The 24,603-nt window shown below is 39.9% G+C and overlaps 1 long non-coding RNA gene across 1 annotated transcript; it reads right to left on the bottom strand.

Annotated features, from left to right (window-relative positions):
• Positions 1 to 1,790: 1,790 nt before the first annotated feature.
• LOC141728444 (uncharacterized) lies at positions 1,791 to 24,603 on the bottom strand. The gene is made up of 4 exons (XR_012579346.1): positions 24,288 to 24,603; positions 21,514 to 21,610; positions 18,299 to 18,398; positions 1,791 to 11,683 (listed from the first exon to the last, which is right to left on the bottom strand). It is a non-coding gene; the product is annotated as an uncharacterized LOC141728444 (long non-coding RNA).

Below are 24,603 nucleotides of genomic sequence, written 5' to 3'. Positions count from 1 at the left end.
TGTAAGCCCAAGGGGGAATCTTCCACATCTCAGACTGTTTCTGATGTCTTCTCACCAACGGAGGCTGGGCATCCTAGGTAACCTCACTGACTGGAGAAATGTGCTATGGACAAAAGCCTAACTACATTTTTGATTAAATACAGCATCATCCGGGTGGCTTTTATGTTTTTTAAAATTTATTTATGGAAAACATTAAATCCTATGCAGAAATAACTTTTTAAAAAATATAGCCACCAGAATGTAGCTGCAGACACAACAGACAGTTTTCAGTGTATTTGTATCTGTTATAAGACAGTACCTTAAAAAACCTGAAATAGACAACAATATAATGCACAGTGCTTCATTCTGACTGTGTGATGTGTTCACATGTTTCAATACTTACCCTGCAAAGAGGTTAAAAAATATGAAACAATTCATTCTCACAACAATAACTGAAAAAGTAGAGAAGTTTGGCTATGCAAGGGAATTGCAAGTTGGTAAATTTAAGGGCTTAAACATATTCTAATCTCAATAGAAAAACAAACTGTAGTTTATTCAACCTAAAGCTATACCTGGCTCCAGTTTTAAGGTTAAACTGTGGTTTGTACTTGTTGTAAACAACTAGCCTAGTGCACCAGTATGCCAAGAGATGCTGCTATGGGTAAAATTTCCCATTTGTTGAGCTTGTGATACAAAGCAAAATGCTTCATATTCTTCACATCCTTCTGAGCAGAAACCAGGAACATTTATTCCCAGAAGGACTGTTCAGCTGATGCCTTTCTTAAACAGTGTTAGCAGTACAGAAGGCCAAACACAACAAACAGATGTAGTTTGGGCAGTATTTCCATAGCTATCATTTCTGATAGGGATTCAACACCTTAAGTGCAACCATCAGCACACTTAGATAGCTGTTTCACTGTCAAAAGACCAAGGCAGGAAACTCCTGAGGGCAATTCATCTTGCATACCTCGAATGTGAAGCTTTAGAGCACTTAGAGATTTGATTCATTATTTTGAAGCCAATTAGACAACTGCTTTATTTAGAGTATATTTTTTTCCAAGAGGCCATATTTCTTCATTGGCTGAGGAAGGGAGCACAAAACAGACTAGACCCTGGCTTTCAGACAGCTAAAGCTGGAGAGAATGAAGAACACCTCCTGTATCTCTTAACTTGCTGGAATCATTAACTGTGGATTTTAAACTACGGTATGTAGGCAACCCCTTGCCTGACTGCTTCCAGACACTAAAATCCTAACCCTAAAGTCCAAATTTCTTAATGGTCAAAATCAGAAGCTGTCATGTTAAAAAAATAATCCTGATACTAATTTGAAACTATTTCAAAGATCACACTACAAAGCCTTTTATTTTTCTCCAATATGAATGTTGAGCACATTATTCCATCAGTTAAGGAATAATGTAAAGCTCTTGCCCAGACACAGGCATCAATGTCATATCACCACACATAGATACAAACTAGCCAGGAACATTGACTGTCAAGGGACAAGCAGCTATTTTCAAACACAGCCAAGGTGCTTTCAGCAGGGCAATTACTCACATGCTGCTTTATGCAAACAAAGAGCTTTTTTATAAACTTGCTAGTTATCTATTTTGATGAGAAGTGCACCTCCACCCCAGTCAAAAATAAATGAATAATATAATGCACAAAGGTTTCCGGGGTACCTTTGCCATCCTAATTACAGGCAAAACAGTTTCCCATTCAGTGTCTAACACAAGAGATTTAAGTGGATAAATAGTCTCGTTTTATATCTACTGCAGATGCCACCTTGGACTGTGCCACAAACCAGCACCTGGAAGTCCCCAACTGTGGGATTTCTGTCTTGGGTCCTTCATCTCTCTCTTAGACTGAGATGTTCTAATAGACATTAAAATAAACAGACTGAAAATGGCAAAGATCAGCGTGGTGGAGCAGCAACTCAAATTTATGTAGCATTTGGCCTCTTCAAGAAGAGGAATAGATCAAAAGATTAATAGAATAATATTCCCTCGTGGCAATCTTTCTTAGAAGTCAACATCCTTACCTGAGGAAGAGAAGGGACAGGTACCGATTTCTTCACTCTCATAAATCATGTCAGGACTTGAGGAAGCAGCATGAGGCTGAGTCAGGGGAGTTTAGGCTGGATATCAGAAAAAGGTTTTTCATCCAGTGAGAGGCTGGGCACTGGAACAGGCTCCCCAGGGAGGGAGCACTGACAAAGCTCAAGAAGTGTTTGGAAAATGCTCTCAGGCACATAGTGTGACTCATGGGGATGGTCCTGTGCAAGCTAAGAACTGGACTCAATGATCCTTTTGCATCCTTTCTAACTCAGAATATTCTGTGATTCCATATATTTTACTGCTGCCAATGAGCAAGCTGTGTGACCTGTGACCTGTGTACCATTTGGCTGAGTTATATGCTGCCTGCTTCACTCATCCATTATACTCATTAGCAAAGGCCTGAAGAAAAATTACTTCATTTGTATCTATTTCTTATCCAGAATTCCCACTGGATGCTCAGCTGTCAGAACATCTCTGTGTTTGAAGGTATTCGAGCATTTCTGAACTAAGATTTGAGTTTTCTCCTGCGTTAATTACAGGAACATGCTGAGCTGCTCTTCAATCAGAAATCTCCTTTTTGCCACACAAGAATGTGTGACATACAGCTTACAACAAAGGAAAAGAAGTCACAGCTGTATTTAACACTTAAATGAAATTGATGTTTCAGAGACCATTGCAAAATAATTTGAAAGAATCTCACAGGATCAAATAACATAATTATAATCTGTAGCAGTAGCATGATGTTGGCTGAGGTTCACTTGTCCTAACTTTGTGCTTTCTTCCACAGGGAGAAATGTCAAAATTCTGAATTTCCCAGTTAGCAAATCTGCCAACAACACTAAGCATTTTGCTTTGTATCACAAGCTCAACAAATTGGTTGATGTGCTGGAGGGAAGGGATGGCAGGCTTGGGAGGTGGGTCTGTGAAAACCTCATGAAGTTCAAGAAAGTCAAGTGCAAGGTCCTACAACTGGGTTGGGGCAGTCCCAAGCATGAATACAGACTGAGCAGAGAATGGAGTGAGAGCAGCACTGCTGAGAAGGATGTGGGGTGCTGATGGATGACCCAGCAATGTACACTTATAGCACAGAAAGCCAAATGTGTCCTGGGCTGCATCTACAGCAGCGTGGCCAGCAGGGCCAGGGAGGGGATTCTGCCCCTCTGCTCTGCTCTGCTCTGCTCTGCTCTGCTCTGCTCAAACCCCATCCACAGGGCTGCATCCAGCTCTGGGGTCCAACATGACAAGGATGTGGATTAGTTGGAGCGAATCCAGGAAAAGGCTACAAAGATGATCACAGGACTGCAGTACCTCTCTAGGGTGAGAAAGCTGGTGTTGTCCAGCCTGGAGACAAGAAAGATCTGGGAAGACACTAGAGCACCTTCCAGAACCTAGAGGGGCTACAAGAGAGACTTGTAACAATGACACGTAGTGACAGGACAAGGGGTCATGGCTGCAAATTGAAAGAGGGCAGGTTTAGATTAGATATAAGGAATTATTTACTGTGAGGGTGGTGAGGCACTGGAGCAGGTTGCCCAGAGAAGCTGTGAATGCCCCATCCATGGAATTGCTCAAGGCCAGACTGGATCAAGCTCTGAGCAACCTGGTGTAGAGGAAAGCATCCTTGCTCATGCCAGGGGAGTTGGAACTAGATGAACTTTAAGGTTCCTTGTAACCCAAACCATTCCATGATTTTGTATTTCTATGATCATACTCTAGGTACCTCTGTGAAGAGGTGAAAGGAAAAGAAAAAAGAGACATAAGCCCTAAATGAAGAGATAACAACACAGCAGTCTGATGTGATGTGACACTGTCCTTGCAAGGGAAGAGAACAGAGAGGGACAAGGCAAGTGAGATGAAAGCAAGAAGTGGTTTATGTTTGTAAACAGGCTCATTGTAAAGGGAAGTGAAAAGGTCACTGGACTGGAATCAGTGACTGACAAAGATGAAAGAGAATACTGTGTGATGAAAGGATTCCTATTATTTATAGAAACAGGTTTTTGAAAATGGAAATAGTGTGTAATTGTGTATCTGCTGGTGCTAGATGAGCTGCTAGTGACTGCATTAAAGTGACACTACTCAAGGAGAAAAAAGGAAAAAAAAGTGAATGAAAAGATTGGAAAACTTACGGAATTTCTGCTAAATTGCTTAATGAACTAGTGAGTGGTAGGAAAGTGTTTGTGACTCTATGTCCTTATAAAAGAGTTACATCTGTTCATCAGAGTCCATTGCAAAAGCAGCCATCAAGACAGTGCTGTAGGAAATCAAGAACTGCAGAAAACAAATGGCAAATGTTTGTACAATTCTCCCACCACTACTAATAGGCCAGCCTGTGAGGAGGTGTTTGTGACTCAACAAAGGATGTGGCTGAGTGTGCAGTGTGTCCCCAGAGATGGGGGTAGTGAGAAGAGAGGTCAGTTTGGGGTCAGTCATCCTGCAAAACCACAGAAAGAAGGTAATCCAGGCTACTGAAGAAACACTCATGGAATTTACAGGTAATTTCATGGGCTTAGATGTAAAAAAAACATCTTTTTACAGGGATTTCTACTCAAGTGTCTACCCGAAGTTCACTTCAATTCTAAACAAAGAGAAGAGAAAGAGTAGTGAGCAGTAGGAGAGTAAGAGTAAGAAAGTTAGAAGTAATAGAAAAGAGTAGTGCCTAGTAAGATAAAAAAGATAGTAAATATCTTCAGAATAAGCAGAGCTGTGCAAATGGCACAGTTTTATGTATTGCCTCCTAAATAACTCAGTTGTAAAAACATGAAGCACTGGTAGATAAGCTCAATCAAGCAGCAGTGTGAATAGAAGAGTGAGGAAGGAGCACAGGAGAGCACTGGGGGAAAGAACATCCAGACTGTCCAGGGAAGTCTGCAGATTGCCCTCCTGCCTGTCCCTGCTCATACAACAGGCCTGCCAAGTCTGATTGAAACAATCTCCTCTCTTTTTCATTCCACAGGAGGGGCTGCTAGAACAGCAAGTGTCTCAACATGCACAGGTCCTGTTGGTCCTCTCACTTAGTCTTGTAGTTCTTCCTGAGTCTGAGTTTGCCTGCTCACACAAAACAGGGGAGTCAGACTTCACTGACAGTCTTCTGCCTTAGCTAAGCTACAGGAACAAGAGATGTGTGCTAAAACAATGCCTGAAGGTACAGTGAGATTAGTTCATAATGCTGAGCCTCAGCTGGACTCTCTGGAAGCTGCAGCTGCTGGGTAGTGTGGCTCTGAATAATAATAGGGAAAAAACGCAGAAGTGTCACTAGTATTTTCACCTTATAAAAAATGTATTAATTGTGTCATCCAGCCACTTCTGTGCTGTACTGAAAGGGTGGTGAGATGGTCTCTTAGCTTACCATGGTGTTTCTGATCAGAAATTACCTGAAATACCCTTGGCTATCTTTGCACAGGGGTAAGGTGTTCTGTCCTGAAAACACTGACTGTGCGTCTGCTGAGTGTTTTCCCTTTGGGCCCAGGCTACCACATCACAGCATCTCTCCATGCTACACTTTCTGATAATGGCATCTGTTTGGCTTCCCTGACTATGTGATTGCCTAGAACAGCTAAGTTTTGACCTATAAAACTCCTAAATAAGCTAATATTTGGTCAATACGCTTCCAAAGACCTGGTTTAGAAGAAATTCCTAGTTATCTCAAGTAGATGGCACCCATTTGAAATGACATCTCGGGTCATCTGTAATCCTATTTTAACTTTATTAATTTTTTATTGATCTTAAACAGAAATTTCTTTTGCCTTTGCTGTACTCCTTTCTTCATTCTTCATTCTTCATTCTTCATTCTTCATTCTTCATTCGTCATTCTTCATTGAGCATATAGCAAAATACACATGGCTATAAACTCTTCATTTGTTAAGTACCATAATGATTTCAGGATGATTGATTGTGACAAATTCAAGATTCTCTTTGCTAAAACTACCTTGAGAGGCCTGTGAGCATTAGCTGTCATTCCCTGAGTGTATTTCTCATTACATCCCATCGTTTTACTATCTTTCAACAATGATGTCCCTTGCCTTCATTCCAGGGCTGCCTTGGGATATAATAATGAGTCCTCTGACGATTTTAGTCTCTCTCTAAAGGGAAAGCAAACAAAGTGCCAGACAGAGAAGAAGATAAAAAAGCTCACATAGTAGGAAAGCAGGGAAGGAAATGGGACTATACAGCAAAGTAATCATCAGTAGTTTTGATTCACCCTGGGTCCAGGCATCACTTGACCGATCTGTAAGAGACACCCAACTTGGTCTCTTCTGTAAAACTCCATTGAAATAATTTTAGTTTTCTAATGCTATCTGATCCCTTTTTCTCTGTCTCAGCTGCTTGATTTCAAGTGTTACCCCTGAGTATTTGAACATGAATGCAAAACAAGTATTAGAGAATTGTATGATAGAGCTTGACATTTATGAAATAAAAGGAAAGACAGTCAAGTTTTGTTGGTTTTTTTGTTTTTTTTTTTACTCTGCCAGTTGCTGGAGACCTTTCCATGGCTATGGTATTATCACTAGTTTCCAGTATATAACACTGAAACTGAATTATGGATAAGCTTCCACATCTTTAGCTTTCAGCTACTGGCAGTCCTGAGAAAACTGTAGGTCTTGGACTGTCCACCATTTTAAACATGGTAATGTCTCTGCTTCAAGGACACATCTCTGTTCCTTCCCTTCAGAGAACCATAGAATATGCTGAGTAGGAAGGGGCCCATCAGAATCATCAAGTCCAACTCCTGGTCCTGCACAGGACATCCCCAAGAGTAACACCAAGTGCCTGAGAGTGTTGTATTAATGATTCTTGAACTGTCAGGCTTGGTGCTGTGACCACTTCCCTGTGGAACTGTTCCAGTGCCCAGCCACCCTCTGCATGAAGAACCTTTTCTTGATATTTACCCTAAACACACACCCCCTCCACACCCCCACCCTAGCTCAGCCTCATGCCATTTCCTGGAGTCCTGTCACTGCCCACCACAGGGAAGAGATCACTGTCTGCCCCTCCTCTTCCTCTCATGAGGAAGTTGTAGCTGCAGTGAGGTCTCCCCTCAGTCTCCTCTTCTCCAGGCTGAACAGACCAAGTGACCTCAGCCACTCCTGATATGGCTTCCCCTCAAGGCCCTTCACCATCTTGGTTGCCCTCCTTTGGACACTCTCTAACAGCTTAATGAGGTTTGTGGTTTGTTTTTTTTAATTTTGGGCCCTAAAACTGCCCCCAGGACTCAGGGTGAAGCCACCCCAGTGCAGAGCAGAGCAGGACAATCCCCTCCCTTTCGCAGCCAGTGATGCTGTGCCTGATGCCCCTCAGGACAGGGTTGGCCCTCCTGGCTGCGAGGGCACTGCTGACTCATGTCCAACCTGACACCAACCACAACCCCCAGGTCCCTTTCTGCAGCTCCAGCCTCTCATTCCCCAGTTTATATTCACAAGCAGGTGTGCTCTTCCCCAGGAGCAGAATCTTGGCAGAAATTACCAGAACCATTATTTTTCTTCCCCTTCTGGTACATCTCCTGCTTCTCCCTTTGTAGGTAAGGAGAAGGCCTTCACTGCTGACCCCTGAGGGGTAAGTTGGCCATTGCTTCTCCCAGCTCTGCTGCTTTGCTGGCATGGGGCTGGTTCCAGCCCTGCCCAGCTTCTGCTGCTGCAGGACTGACCATGGGTTAGGGCAGTGGACAGCTCAGCTGGGGCTGCTGCTGCTGTAGCTTCCAGCTGAATGAATGTTTCTCCACAGCACAGAGACTGACTTGGTCAACACCTTTGTGCCTGGATCCCAATGGTGTTCACCAGCCAATGGATATCTCTGTTCCCACTCTTTTTGATCAGGAAATTAATAATACTGGCTCTTCTCTACATAACTGAGAAGCCAGTACCTATTTGAAATCGCTGCAGTTCTCAGTGTTGTTGTCCTCTTTAAACTGATGAACATTTGACAGCTTTATGCCCTAGCAACACAAAGCAAGGCAGACTATGCTGTTCAAAATAATTTCCTCCTGCCAGGAATGTGTAGAAACCACTTGTGATATAACATATGCCTTCTCATCATAGTTCTCTGCAGCCTCACAGACTTCCTAACCTATGACAAACATCCTAGGGAGGTTTGGAAATAGCTTCATGGGAGGCATGAAAATCACCTGTAAAAAGCACAGCACATTGCTCAGGTTTGCCGGGGAAAGTCAGAAATAAATGCATGATTTATGGAAGAAGTGTGCAGAAGAGGTTGTTCAAGTTCTAAACATGGTTGCTGTGGTTCCTGATGAATCGTTTACAGAAAAAGACACTTGATTTCCTTTCAAATGTAAAGAAAAGGTAAAAAAGAGAGTTTCCACAAGAGGTTTTTGTCCTTCTTTTTATGCATTGCTTTAACCACTTTGTGAAGGACTGTGCTACCCAAAGCTAAAGAAGCCACTCACAAATCCAGTGGAAGAAAAAAATACAGCTTTACAAATCAGAATAAAATATACTAGTTTATCTTTTCCCCTTCACAAAAATACATCAAGAGTGCAAACCTGATTTTCTTGCAAACACATATGACAGTTAGAGGGGCCGAGTTTATTTGGGTCACATCCCATTGCCACCAGTCTGACCCTCCTCATCAAAACCCTCCTCTGCTTATGGCTGCAGCTATTTCTCCCTTTAACCACATCAAGTATTTGCTCAGTGCCTCACAGGGGCTCTCAAAAAAGATAAGCACAGCACAAATACAGCAATTGTTTCCTTCCTTCCTTCCTTCCTTCCTTCCTTCCTTCCTTCCTTCCTTCCTTCCTTCCTTCCTTCCTTCCTTCCGCCACTTCCTTCCGCCACTTCCTTCCGCCACTTCCTTCCGCCACTTCCTTCCGCCACTTCCGCCACTTCCGCCACTTCCGCCACTTCCGCCACTTCCTTCCTTCTTTCCTGTCTCTTCCACATCAGTCACATCTATGCATTTTTGTCCCCATTGCTGGTGCTTTTCCTCAAGCCACTTCAGAGCTGTAAAGTGCAATCCTCATTTCTTCATTCTTAGCTGGGACTTCAACTACAAAAGCTCATTCCCAGAGAAACAAAATTATCCAAATGATCGTAAAACATCTAAACATTTCCAATCATACAGAACTATGGATAAGCAAGCAGATACAGGTTGAGATACTCTAGGGAACAGGAATAAACATTTTTGGAAGATAACCTTTCCTCTGGTGTTTTTCTGCACTGGCACTTTCAAACATCTGCTGCATCCTTCCACCTTTTACTGCAATACTGTCATAACTTATCAGTGATGGCCAGGTGGTATTTGCATTGCAAAAATCTAGGGACTATCTGGATTCCTCAGGAAGGTAAAATCTTATTTTACCCTCTAACATGAATTCTCAGATTGTTATTGCAGGATGATGTAAAGACCACTGACCTGCAGAGAGGATTTTGTCTTCCAGATAAGACATAAAGTGAGAGTCTGCTACTGCAGTCACTAAAGATACTGTGACACTTTTGTTTAAGGTGTATTATTTCCTCTACTCTGGTGAAATCCCAGCTGTGAACTTTACATTTTTCCTATTTCCTTTCTCCTTAAAATTAAATTGGATAGGATGGTTTTCATTTCCTGTCCCCTCACTTCTCATGTGTGTGGCTACAGGCAGTTAAAAAACCACAGTGTTTCAGCCTGGAGGTGCCTCTATCTCAGTAAAAGGTGAAATAATCTTTTATGAAAAGATTTACCTGTCTCACAAGAATTTTTTGAAGTTTAAGCCTTTTCTCTTTTTTTTTTTTTTTTAAGAGGATTGAGATAAAAACACCAGGACTATACAGATGACCTGCATATTTACAAGGAATTGACAAATTTTGAATGCAATTAGGATCATCGTTTTCTGAGATTTCAGTATCCTTCATCATTTTTGAGAGGAGAAATCAAAATAAAAGCAGTTGAAAGGTAATCCAGACAGGAAAGGAAAACCAACCACAGTGCTTTTCTTTAAAGGAAGTAGCTCTCTCTGCCAGGCATGATCTCTACAGGATGTATAAAAACTATTGTGAAGGATGGCTGTCATATTAATGCATTTTCAGGTCTTTTCCTGCAGACACTTTGAAGACATGTGACTCAGCTCTATTTCTTTCTATTCAGCAAAGCTAGTGCTTGCTTTGAATACCAAAGGGTTAGGGAAAAAGGGACACAGAGAAATCTCTGTCAGCAGTCACACAGTCAGTGCAATTTCTGATTAAAATTATGGCAGATGCCTAGGTTACATTGGTACCTTGCACTTTCATCCCTATTTCACTGAGTTTTGCAGATCTGGAGGCTTGACATCCAAGAGACATTAACCCCTTGAAGTGAAACAAGTAGATGTGATTAAAATCAGTGTTAAACTTGTTTTCAACAAATTTGGCAAAGGTAGGGCATGGTTAGATGGTATTCCATGCTGTCCTGGCAGAGGGAGACATCAGAAATATCTCTAGTTATTACACTGGAGGATCATCTGCCTTGGAAGGATAACAGCCACTATTAATCCTGGTTTTCAGCAGCATCCAGCATGACTGAGAGACTTTCAAGTTCCAACAAAGATCAGTCCTTAACCTTATAGTCTGAAACTAAATTCAGTGTCAGAGGTAAAGGGGAAATAGTAAAATGTACTGAGTGCTCCTTTGGATCGTCTGAACTAGACACGGTAAATCAACCAGCCAGTCTTATAAGTAGGGATGACCTTGAGAATCTTCCAGTCTATTTTAGTCATACAGTGCTTGTAGAAACTTGACTGCTTCATTCTTGATGAGTTTTGTCAAGTACCTTCTGTAAAAATAGGCATACACACTGTAGGAAGAAAATTAAGTGCAGTCTATTCTCATTTATTTTCAGGAGAATTTTCCAACTTGCAGTTTAGTGAGACTTCACAGGACAACCCCAAATTCTTCCTGTTTAAACCCTCCTTTTAAAGTCTTAACTTCTCTTCTTTTTTAATTTTTTTCCAACAGCAAATACACTAACTACATGTTGGCTTCAAACTCTACAAATGTTTTATCTTAACCAGGTGTTTATTTTGTTTGCATTATCTCACCCACTTCTTCCATGGATATTTGAGGATTAGCATATGTTGTGGACAAGATCAAAGCAATCAACTTACAGTTTGTGAGCTTTATAAGGGAATTATTTGATTTTTGCAAACACAACACAGCTGTTGTGCATGAAAAAATCTACTTAATTTTATGTAAAGATTTCTATGAACGCTTTTGTTTGACGAATTCACTTCTCCATCTCATACAAAAATCAATTAAGATGAAAATGCAACTGGACTGTGTATATGTTTGTTTTTTTTTTTTTTAATCAGGAGAGCTCCATGTCTCCAGATTCTATTGAAGTAGGTTTTCAAAGCCCTTTTGTTCTCACCTGCCTATGAAAAATCATTTGCAGCAGGCTGGATCTGAGCTCACAGTGACTGCCTGGATCCAAAAGGTAAAGCAGCCCATCCCCATGGAGGAGGCCAGCTGTCTCATTGAGTCTGCAAGGCTCTTGGCTGGCATTGAAGCAGCCCTGGCATCATTTCCAGAGAGAGGTGTATAATGAGGTAGCACCATGTTACCATTAGCAGGGAGAAGTCAAACATCTGGTCTGGAGGAAAAGAGGAATCCAGAGCTGAACTATCAGCATCAAAGCATCCGTTTGTTGGGGACTGTATGCCAGGATTCAACACGTAGAAGCAAAAGCTTTGGGGATGAAAAGAAATGCAAAAACAATAGTAAAAATAATAGGAAGAAAACTCCTTGTTCAATATACTTATTTTCTAGGAACTATATTCTTGATTATGAAACAACCAACTCTATTACAATTCTTCTACTGTGGTGAAAGAGAGGATACTCAGAATAGGCTTCATTTTGTACAAATGCACACTTATTTCCTCATCATGACTTTTTAAATCCGTCTGTCTCTTTGTCTTTAGACCAAGCTACCAGTTTGATGCAATTCCACTAAAACCCCAGCCCAGCGCGGCCTTTTCTCCTTTCTGGGTTGCAATTCTACAGCAGCATTTTATGAATGCCAAGAAGCCCTGTCAGTGAGTTGGGAGAAATTATCTCATGGACTTCTCCTACAGTTTGGAGGGATGAGAATATAAATAGTGAAAATTATTTAGCAGCACTTGGTGAAGATGAAGGGGAGTGTTTTAAAAACAGAGGCAGAGGGTGAGAAAAGGACAGAAGTCATCCTAGGCAGCCCTTGCTGGCAGGTGCATTCACATCAGGTGCTGGCTCTGTTCTCCACTGATTGTAGCAGCAGGACACTGGCAGTTTTTGCTGTGCTATAGACATGTCTGGGTGTATTTCAGCTTTATTTTTGTTGGATTGACACTTTTAAAAAATTTTGGGTTCTACCAACAAAACAAAAGGAGAGAAGTGTCTTCCTGTAATGTGTAAGGGATAAAACAATCTCTGCATCAGTTTCCAGAGTGCAGCTTTCTCTTTGGCTGCAGTGTCAGATACCCAAGTGAGTTTATGGCACATTCACAGTTCTCTCATCCTCATTCTGGACATGCTTCTTGCTGAACAAAGTTGCCTTCTAGAGAACTGATCCTAAGGACTCTGGTCAAGTACTTGTGATGCCAAGTCCTGGGGGCAGGCATTTCACAATGAAATTCACTGTTCTTTCTTACAGTCATGGGGGAAGGTGACTCTGACCTGCAATCTGCTGTTTGCTTTGGCAGGGTCAGGATTCCCAGTATTGCCCAGTCTCATGACTGATTTAGAATTGACTGTCTGATTAACACATCTTGTTAGTTGTGTACTGAGAGTTTGATCTTTTTGTCTGTTCATCCCTGAGCTGTGATCTTTGCAAAGTTATGAAATTGATTGCTATTTTCTTACAATGCTAAATATGGAATAGTTACATCTGCCAAGGTCTTTTTAAACAGTATCACTACCAACTTTCCTGCATTCCCATCTGGATGTTCATAGTATGGATTTGCTATGACATGCTATTTGCTATGCTTTAGTTAATACAGCAAGGAAAATAATTTTTGGAACATAAGACTCCCACAACCTCTCTCAGCCCCAATTAGGACTCCCCAAAGTCCCTTATTTCACATTGCAAGGAGTCAGATGCACAACGGTAAGTTATCAGATCCTAAACCAGAATACTAATCTGTCATCCTCACCCATTTCCTCCTCTTCTACTCACAAACTGCTCCAGGTAGTTTTCTACCTTGAACTGCCCATTGCTCTTTCTCTACTCCCCCATATGCCTGCTCAGAGCAATACATCATCTCCTTTCCTAATCATCTTTCCTTACTCTAGTTTTTAATGTCAAAATATTCTGTGCCTTTGGGGATTTGCTAGTCCATCTTTTCCTTTTTGCTGCTCACTGACTCTTTCTGGTCATCCCTTCTTTGAAAAATACCAGAAACACTGAGAGTTGTAGCATATATGTTATATATGTGTTCCCATTATAGTGCTATGAGTCTATATTTGCATTTTTGGGGATGTGAAGCCCATGAAACATCTTCTCATTCCCTAGCTGTTCAAACTGGTGGACCTCTTGGTGTAAACTGTGTCCCCCCTTTCAGTCAGCACATGTGAATATATTTTTTGGCATAAAGGAAGGGAGGTCATGCTCCTCAGTTCTACCGCAGGAAGAAGGTGGAACATTGCTGATGTGTGCCTCCATAGCCAGAAGCTGCAAAATCCCAAGGTACAGATGGAGCTAGGGAAAAATGAAAAAAAAAAAAAAAGAAGCCCCACTGCATTTAGAACAGGCCATATAAAAACGTTCTTTACAGATCCGTCAGTATAAATGCAAATGGTTGATGCATCTATCTATAACAATTCTGGTGTCAGTCACATGACAAGTTACTGGGGGGTCAGAAATAACATGCCATCAAAATAAGCTCCTTGAGTATTTCCATTTTGGTGCACAGAACATCTGATAAAAAGAGGCACTTGTCATCACTTCCTTAAACATAGTCTTCTGCCTCTTTTGTTCAAACCACTAAAAGCTAGATAGCATATGCAGAGGGACTAAATTCTTCACAGGCGGGCATCTGGATCAGTATATTGAAATTGAGTCTATTTTTAGGCCACTGATGCTAGCTTCCCCATGAAACTGCATATTCGTAGTTTTTCAGGCTTTCTGAAGTGGATTCTTGCCATAAATTGATTGTAAATCATTTTGAGTGCATGGGAGGAAGGGCCTGCTCCAAAGTCTATTGAAAATACATTAGAGTCTTTCTATTGATTTGAAAAGCTGAAGACCCAGCCAGCAAGAATTCATTCTGCCCATGTAAAATATGTGCAATTTGCATTAGAAATGCAACATAAATGTATTTCTTATGCAAAACTCAGCTGAACAACACACTTCACTGCATATCTAGCAAATTCCACAGCTGGAAATATTGTTCTCTCTTTTATATCCTTATTCTTCTTATCCAAGCAGCTAAGGAGATATTTGGGGTTTTCTCAATTGTTTCGTTAGGGGGATAAATTAATGAGAGAGCCTGTGATTGCTCTGGTACAACCATTTGCTTTACAAGGAGCAAGCAAAAATCCCAGATACAGCAGGAAGAGCAATAGACTGTCTTTTTTTTCCTTTTGTCTTTAAGCATTCTAAATCTGTCTTTTTAACAATCATTCTGCCCCAAAAGCTGTTTTTATCCCCTTTGACTTTCCTTCCATCATGGCACACATATTTCTCTGTTACCTGTTTTTCTCATCCTTTCTGTGTTTTTTTTTTCATGACTGCTGATCTTCTGCTCTATGTATGATATCCTTAGGCTCTGAGACTGCTTTGCAGAAATTTGCAGCTGCTGGGATCTGCTGTCAGTGCTTATAGTAGCAATTCCACTGCTGCTTAACACCTACTATCACTTCACTGTCCTTATCTTAAAAGAGAGTGATTGTCATGCCCAGGAACTTCAGTGAGATCTCTGATTGTTTCCAAATCAAAAGGCTCAGACCTACAACCAAGTTACAACATATAAGCAGTTACCTAACTCTAGATGATCCACAATAAGTGCTCAAATATCCATCCTTTCAGGCCATATCAAATACATAGGAAATCCATTTAGCTAAGTCCCCAAAGAGCATCATCCAAATCAAAATACGTTTTGTATTAGCTCCCTTGATGTTCTCAGACCACTGAGGCTCAGAGAAGGCTTTATATAAATCAATAGGTTCATATGGGGTCAAACGAGAGGAGCATGTGGTTTTCAATCTCTTCAGGAAAAATTTGAGGTACCAATCAAGCTATTCCTCATTCTGTGAGCTTGTATTACCTTGACTGATCACAAACTGTGAAGCAGCGGATATTTATTAAGTTATTACCTTTTGGGGACAGTGTAGCTTGTCTAAGTCACACACTGCTAGGATAAGAGAAATTCAGTATTAAATGCAATTCTGTTATGTTATTTTTTCTCTCAAGCTCAAATATTTTTCTTTAAAGTTTAATTTTAAAGTTTTGAAAAATAAAATTTTAAAGTTTTGAAACACATGCAAAGTCAAGATGTATTCATAGAACATATGAATACATAGAACATAAAACATATGTTCTATGAATTCAAGTGTTTGTGGTGTTTGGCCATGAAGGAATAGTGTTTCCTGATGTTTATTCTAGGGTCAATCTCCAAATGATGTAGAGTTTTGAAACATCTTCATATTTTAATTTTCAATCTCATGTGATGGCCTGGAGAATATTTTTAAGTAGACTTATGAATTCTCATTAATTTATGAACTCTGTTTTTGACTTATTTTCAACATGGAATAAATATACAGAAAAAGAAACCCTGCCTGTGAGACAGACATGTCTCAGGGCCATGTACAGCTTCTCCCCAGGAAAACAGTGGAAGTCACTGCCTGAGACATTTACTCTTAACTATTTTTAGCCTCAAATTAAAGAAAGGATGGAGAATAGAAACAACACAGAGGAAAGGTAGAAGGACGAGATATTTAAAAATGGATTTTACAAGAAAAATTCTAATAAAAGTGGCAAAAAAACCCCCAAAATCCTGAAACAGGAAAGAAGGTATGGCAGGAAAAAACCCAAAAGTCCTAAGAAACCTTAACAACAACATTAACAATTCTTTAGAAAATCCTAAAGGGTGTTTTTTATTGGTTTTGCATCTACAATTCTTTGGTTTCCATTTCTTCCATTATTGGTATGCTTAAAGTCTTTTACAAAGGCTGAATGTGTTTAGCTTCAGCTGTCACAGAGCTCTGCAGAGTTAAATAGCCTGTCAGAGCTACCTCAGGAGGGCCTTGATGAAACCAAAACTATTTCAGCTGAGTGTACGTGAGCACAGTAACATTCTAATGTTTCTGGAGTCATATTAGTATGAAAAAGTATTGCTTTTGTGTCTCTTACTGCTGAATAAAAAAGCCTATTTACACCAAAAGTAATAATTTGTGACATTGCATTCATTGAAAAAACTACCGAAATTAATGACAAAAAAACTACAGCATGTTCAGTCTTCTATATGAATATTACTTTCTGACTTATTTTGTGTCTTTGCTCTTCTTTATCAAGACAAAAATGTATAAACACCTTTATAATCTGTTTACCCAGGTCTTCTGCTCTCTGATGGAACACTTTCATCTCCCAGCCACTATGTAAGAGATGGGCACTATTGTTCTCCCTAGCCTTTCTCTGTACCTTCAAAGAAGAAAAGATGCAATTATCTGTTCTAATTAGTTGACATGGAAGCATAAAGAAAAAGGAATCCCTTTCTCAGGGTCTTAAATTTCCCCATACATTAGGCATCTAAGTCAGATTTGTCAACTCCATTTCCAGAGCCAATTCAGTTTCAGAACTGAACACAACCATATGTGCAAAGCTAGGTATATTTCACCAAGGTCACGTTGAAATCTGGGAAGGAGTGAAGGATTGAAATTCTTTCCTTCAAATGGCTTGTTCCCTTCTAGTGCACCTGGAACAGCACTGAAGACAAAAGCACTAGCTATTCATATAATGAACAACCCTTCCATTAAAAATTGCTCCAGGCACACTTGGCAGCCCCAACAAGGATAAGCGGGAGGACCAAGGTAGATGATAACACTTGGTAAACTATTAACCAGCCCACACATGGGCTTGAAAGGTTTGTACGTGTATATATTAATCTTTTGTGTAAACACACAGAGGACAATTATGGACACAGTGGCTTAAACTGCAAGTGTTAAAGAGATTGCTGACCCAGCACAATTGCTGCTGCACAACTCCCTCAGACACCTGTCCTTTATGCTGAGAAGGACATCCTAGCTGGCAGTGCTTCTGTATATACATACGTATAAAATGGCACTTGGTTCACACTGGGAAATATAAAAGATACCACAGGAAAGCTCTTTGTGACACCAAATAGAGATCATCTTGACGAGTTTGTGACTTGTCCTTACTTGAATCCAGTAACTCCACAAGGAGAATGCAGAGAGGCTGCAGTTTGTTGGCAATTGCTGCAACAGGAGCTTTACAGCCCTGCTCAGTGGCCCTAGGTCAAAAAGTAGGTTTGTCCTCTGCAGACCATTCATATTCCATCCTCCTAGAGCCCAAATACTGAGATTATAAAAGCAGAGCAGCTCTCAGTGAGGGGGTGCAAGTATGAAAACCCCCTGAACACAGACAAGTATTGATGTCTCTGTATTTGAGTCCTGTCTGTTCTGGAAGCCCCAAGATCCCAGGAAAACTACTACACCCTGCTCTAGTTTCTCTGGGCATTCTGTTTTGATGGCTGTGTGGTATTGCAGGTTGCTTTGACAAAGGTCTCTGTTTCACCCCACAAGTACACACATACAAACTCTGAAAAAAATAATTCCTCTTTACACCATAACACCTGGCTTCCTTTTGCAATAAAAGGTGCCATATAAAGCAAGATATGACAATCTGAGCAATAAAATTAGAAATTTTAATCTCTCCATGCTGGGCACAGAAAGAAGTTCATTGAGGCGTTGGTTTACTAGAGTATGTTATCGAATTGTGATAATGCAGATAAAAAAGGAATGGAAATGGCAAAGTTATTAAACTAACTGTATCTGCAAGGATATTAATTTGATTTATCTCACTTATTATTATTGCCATCAAGCTCAAATGCAAATCCTAAAGTTTGAGTTAAATCGATGACTGGATTTAGTTAGGAGGAAGGAAAAGAAAGAATTAACAGTTATAAATGCTACTCCCTTACATGAATTTGGAAAAGAAAATCTTTCTTGTAAGTTATTTTTTATCTCCTTCTTCTTTTCTAATCTTCTTGTTAGTAATTTTTAATGCTCCAATTTTAAAGGGACTAATAAAGACGTCTAGTGTGTACAATTTTGCTTTTCTGGACATTAATATGTTTGCCTGATACTTACCCAATTCTCTGGTGTTTCAGTGGATGCTCAGAGGCTGCTCAGAAGCATATGGAAATCATAAGACCTAGTGCCGTCAGAAGCATGAACAGTTATTCTCTGCCTACAAATAAACAATGTGCTCTAATAAGTTTTAAAGTTTGTATTATGTTACCACAGTGCTAGCACATGCAAAAAAAAATTTAAATGTGAAATATATGGTTTCTAGTTTATGCTTTCACTTCAGTGTATGGTATTCTTTATTTACATATCACCTTTCTTTAAGGAAGGAGTTAGGGTTCTGTTAGGTTTCTTATATTGTATATATTTGAAAGCTCACATCCAGGGCCTGGCACAATAAACCAGTGTATTTTGATGCACTAAAAGTGAAATTTGGTCTTATTTTGAAGAAATGTCAAAAGTCCAGGGTGACACCTAAGGTATATATATTAAGGTATATACATAAGATATTAATACTAGAGTCAGATAATCCTCATCTTGACTGGGAATATATCTATAATATTTACAACAGTTTCAACTCACTTGCTGAAGGTAATTTAACCTTAGAAAGATCATTTTATTAGGATGATTGTGATGCTTTTGGTACCCAAGTAGGCGTTCTCAGAGCAGTATTCTCCAAAGACATCAGGGTTTTATAACAATACAAAATGCTTTGGTATAGGACATATACCCAGTCATTGTGTCAGGATTAAATCATTCATTCTTAAGGTAATATATTTGAGATGGAATACATGCTTAAAAGACTTGTTAAAATGCAGTCATACTCTGTGATGAAAGTTAGGATTCAGATCTTATGAATTTAAAATAAAAGTTTAGCCAAGGGTAGCCAAGGTTCATTATTATAGCTGTGTGCAGCATGGTAATCAAACCTGTGGGAGTGTCTGCAGCTGTACCCACAACATCCCCTCTGAAATGGTTCTGTCACTGAGTTGAGATCTTCAACTAAGTGGACTGTTGCCTACCATTCAATGTACACAGAAAAGAAACCCCAACAAAACATAAAACAACCCAAAATCAAGGATAGACAGCAAAATATAATTTTGGCCACCATCTCCCTAAGTTAATAATCTTCGTAGAAGTACGTGTTGAGTTTTGGTATTAAAACAAAGGGTTTCATATTATAGATTATGGGGAGACTCATGTGAACAAAGTGACAGATATAGACAATCAAAGTGTCTATTGAGGCATGGTGCTGCAATACAAAAGCAATCAGTGCAGAAAGCAAGGCAGAGACAATACAATTTTAAATCCATTTGACAGACAAACTGTATCAGTTGAAGCTTCTTAGACTGAATGAATATAAAACTCATTATCAGTATTGCAGCGTGCCCCATGACACCACTTTATTTATTTGGATGAAGAGGGGAGAGTGTGAGTAAATAAAGCAACCCTGCTCTCTACAATTTCTTTGCAGGTAAATCCTTTGCCTATATTTGTTCTTTGTTTTCACACTTCCCACGAGTCTGTCATGCGAACTCCCTGCCCACCAAAGGAAAACAACCCTAATAGAAAGTACAGGGCATGAGAAGGAAGTGTATTTACCTTTTAGAATGCTCAGTGCACACACACAAGTCATAGTGATACTGAAAATACTGAGTCCTTATCTTGACTTTTATCATATAATGATCATGGTTGACTATCTCAGATGTCTGTGAAGCATTACAGACTATTCAGTCATGTCTTTAAATGGTGAGAGTTGTTTGGCTGGCAGAGTCCATTCAGTCAAACTGTGTGGTAGCTTCTGGACACAAATATTTGGGGTTTTATAAGTACTTTCCACATGCCAATTTTCCCACACGGACTATGGATCCCAAGCAGTGTGCAACCCATTTCATTCATATCAACAGCCAGCACCTTGAATCCTAATGTGAAGGATCTATTCTTCTCCTCTCATTTGAATACAAAGAAGTCTTATAAATAAACATTCCCAAAATATTTCAAAAGCACATGATTAACCACATTTGTACATTTTTTCAAGATGAGAAAACTTTTAAAGATCCCATTTTCAGTGTCTACCAATGGTTAAGACAGTTATTTTTTACCCCAAATCCAGAACTAACCCTTATTTGATAGTGCCTGAAGCCTGAATAATCTCATATGTAGGGATCAATGCTTTTCAGTGAATTTTGAATCAGACTCACATACAATAATTATTATTTTCCCTACTCTGTGGTGGAAAACTAGTTCAGTTTCAGACCTCCTTTTCTTTTTTCCCCTCATCCTTTTTTATAAAATCCATAATTGTGACAATAACTGCAAGTAATTTGATTTGAAATCAACTCCTAGTCTCAATTTCAGCAACCTTAGGGAAGAGGTGAAAGAGAGGTCGTTCAAAACACAGAGATTATCAAAAAGGTTTAAATAACAGAATCATTAAGATTCTATAACTGCCTTTGCATGAAAAAGATGGTAATGAAAAGAGGAAATAGCACACCATGCAATGTATTCATTGGGAAAATAACTGTGATGAAACTTAAGCCCAGGAAATAATACAAATGTAGCCTGTTCTCATTATATTCTAAATATAGACAACAGTGTATCCCTTTATTCCCATCATTGTTACTCTTTTAAAAATCAAACCATACTTTCATCTTAAAAGTCACATTTTTCTCAACATTCAATACAAATGTGTTACAGAAAATTGTAAGACCAGTCAAGTGGTCAGGGTATTTCTTTGCAGTTCATACAAATTGGAAAACAAATCTTATGCTTGAATCTATAGGCAATATTTTTCAATCAATTACAAATATATTTAGATTATGGGATATAGAAGAGCCCTTGGAAATAACAAAAGGAAGTCAATCATGAACCAATCATCACCTGGTGAGACACGAAGTGAAATCACAAGTTTTCCTTAGAAGATTATTGTGCAGATGACTATTCCAGAATCTACAATATTCATGGACTTACTTGACAACTGCAATGCAAAATCAGTAAGGTGTTGTGGGTACTGCCACCCTCCTTGGTGGCCTTGATCTCAAATCTTTCAATCTCCTATGGCCACAAAAACAGAAGGGAGACTGTAGTAGGGTCCAGTACTCCTCACCTTATAAAATCTGGTATTAACTCAATGCAGCGAGGCACACTGGATGTAAATTTTCCATAATTTTCATTTAAAAATCTATTAAATGAACAACAGGCATGTGTTATCAAAGGATTTCTTGTGCAGAGGCACTGGTATACTGGAAGAAGATGCTACTTTTATTCTTTAGACTCACCGGCAAAGATGTGACACTTGACAGGTGTGGATTTGTTCTCTTCCCATCTGTCTTGCTTCCTTTGAGCAGAATTCCAGCACTCAGTGCCTGGTGTCCCCTGCATCAATAAACACCCCTAGGTTTCTAGTGTTACATTTTCACCTGACATAAAAACAAATGAAAAGTGTTCTTCTGTATATCCAGTTCTGTTTCACACAGCTTTGGCAACTGCCAGCTGGAATAGGAAGAGACACTCTGATTTCAATAGTTGACAGAAATGATACGCAGAGAAAGCCAGCCAGTGACAACTGAAAAGGAACAGGACATTACAGAAAACCTGTATGTTAATACCAGAGTCCAAGGCCAAAGACAGCAGATTCAAACCTCACCCTTTCCTTGCCCCAGCTGTCACCAGGCATCAGACCCAAACAATTCTCAAGCTCATGGTTTTGATAGTGACTCCTACTAAGTGCCCCCATACATAGGTAGTGCAGCTGCTGTCAAGCACAGATCACATTGAATACATTGTAGAAAGAGAGGAGCAAAATGACTACAACTCAGCCCCGTGTACTTTCTGGAGACCAAACTATTGCAAACTTGGGAACAGCTCCACAGGCAATCTGGGGTACCTCATGTACCACACAGTGGGGACTTGGAATCCTGCATAGAGCCAAAGCTCCCAGCCAACCTACACACACCAGCTTTGTCAAGCACTGCCCCCCTCCAAACAAGGACCTGTTAGAAGAAGACAGGAAGGTGAATCAAGTGAAAAGACACAGATATTCTTCATGGCTTCAGCTGTTCTTTTCTTCTATCCCAGTGATGACATCTGCCACCAGTGAAGGGGAAGAAACAAGAAAGGCATAAAACAAAAAAGTTTGAGAGATGCTAATAGGGCATATATTGGGCACACTGTATAATATTTTTCTAATGTAAAGCCTCTTCTTATATTGGAATAGTGCTTTTTTTTCTCATGACCACCACTGCATGCGTGCATCTGTTCTTTAAAATGTGCAGGTGTCCCCTTGTGGGTACATCTAAAGGTTTGGAGAGCCAAGGAAAGGGCAGAGAATTTGTCATGAATATTTTTCCTATCACAGTCAAACATTTTGATCTGAGTAACAAAAAAAGGCTCTGTGTCTATGGTAAAAATAGAGATTTTGCTGTAGATTTCACTTATATTAATTTCTCATTCCCTAAAATTTCAATATAGCAAATTTCAAGGCAAGCTTGTCTAGAGACTTCTAATATGTTTAGAAACTTTGTTTCAACATTTCATATGATATTTCCAGGCACATGACAAACTCTGGATGGAGCATTTATGACACCTGACATCTAGAGCATTCAAATGCCTTTTCAATGACAGCTGCTGAGAAGAAATAGCATCCTCCAGCTGCACAACTTTTTTTCCTTCCCTCACTTGTGAATTGAGATGTTTGGCTTTAAAGTGGCTCTCTGTACTGTACTCTTAAAACTGCAATTGTCACTTGATGAAAGGAAGCCAAATGCACCATCAACGGCATCTCACAGCAAATAAAAATCTCTTTCCTAAGGGCATAATGGGCAGGATGCAGCCATATCATTCTTTCATCTTATTAAATCACACTATCCTTGGGATTAGCTATCAGGCACTAGACACATGGGCTCCACAAAAATATACAAAGCAGAAGCAGGGTACAAAAGGCAAGCACATGCTCCTCCTCAAAACTGAGCACTATGACATTCCATGAATAAATTAATGTGATTACTTCTCCAAAGAAATACCAAGGAAAACATCTGGCACTAATGCAAGGCCAGGTACTCCATCACCTTAAGCCTGGCCTTCACAGTGGGAAAAAACTATGGGGGAAGAAAGAAACATCAGCTTCTCACTATCTGCAGTTTCTCACTTGCAGGATAAATTTTAAAGAACAACACAAGTATATGCACAATAATTGCCAGATAGTTAAACAAGGGTGAAAAACATGATCACATGAAACAAAACTCTGAGTTTGCTCATTCTTTCCTCTCACAGCTGCTGTCCAGCCGCAGTCTCCTTCTCAACTCTAATTAGCAGCCCAAATTAAGCCTTGATGTTACTCAGTTCAACAGAGTTTGCAAGTGGCATACATTTGCAGCGATGTGCTGGGATAGAGATTTTCTTAAGTGACTCTCTGCTAATATTTAGATGTTGAGGAATCTGATTTTAGAAAGGGCTGAGTGTCTTGACACACAGATAGATTCTCTGTATAAGGACTAAAATGTCACAGACAATCCAGAGTGAATCAACTAGCTGTGCTTCTGGAGGCAGCATATCCACCTTGGCTCCCAAATCAGACCCAGCAAGCACACACCCCCAACAGCATCTTCAGTGATACAAGACATCAGTAGTTCAGAACCTTGAATGTGCCCCACAAACCAAACAAGGAGATTTTTGGCTTTTATGTGTGCTGTATCCAGGCACAATTACCTTAAATTATTTATCACACTTTTCAGCCTAATATACAGATAATAATACTGCTAATAAAAATCAGATTTAATATTGGTAATAGCTTTTTTTTTTTTTTTTTTAGTATTTCCCTTATTTAGTCCTGTGATTTTATTTGCAAGCTACAGTTCAGTTCCAAAAGGCCCACATAGGACTAGCAAAAAGATGCCCTCTTGATCACAGACAACTGCAAGGCCAAGCACAAACCTCCCTTCTACTGCCACTGGGTAGAAAAGGAGCAGCTTAATAGGGAGATCCCCACTGTACACAGAATCTTAATCACATACTCTCCATGTCCCTGTTACATCCTCCCCAGAGGAAAGCTTACCATATCTCCTCTTCACCACAGGCAAGAAAACACAAGGGTCAGCAGAATCCTTTTGCTTTTATCTATCCTCATTTAGAAGCATAGGAGGAAGGGGCTCTCACTGTGAAACCTTCCTTCTTTTTATTTCATGATACGGCTTGAATCCCTAAGACACAACATTTCTCTTTCTCTCTTGCACAAAGGAAGGGCAAAATCTGTCTTGCATGGGATACCTGAAGACTTGGTTTGGGCTCTCCCAAGCAGATTTCTCATGCAGACCTGAACTGAGAAGTGGAATGCATTAGATGCAGAGTGAGAAAGGAGAGGGTGCACATCA

This window comes from Zonotrichia albicollis, chromosome 1, assembly GCF_047830755.1.
Source record: "Zonotrichia albicollis isolate bZonAlb1 chromosome 1, bZonAlb1.hap1, whole genome shotgun sequence".
In the NCBI taxonomy this organism is placed as follows: Eukaryota; Metazoa; Chordata; class Aves; order Passeriformes; family Passerellidae; genus Zonotrichia; species Zonotrichia albicollis.
Note: the sequence above shows the minus strand (reverse complement) of the source record. Positions and strands in the feature narration are given on the sequence as shown.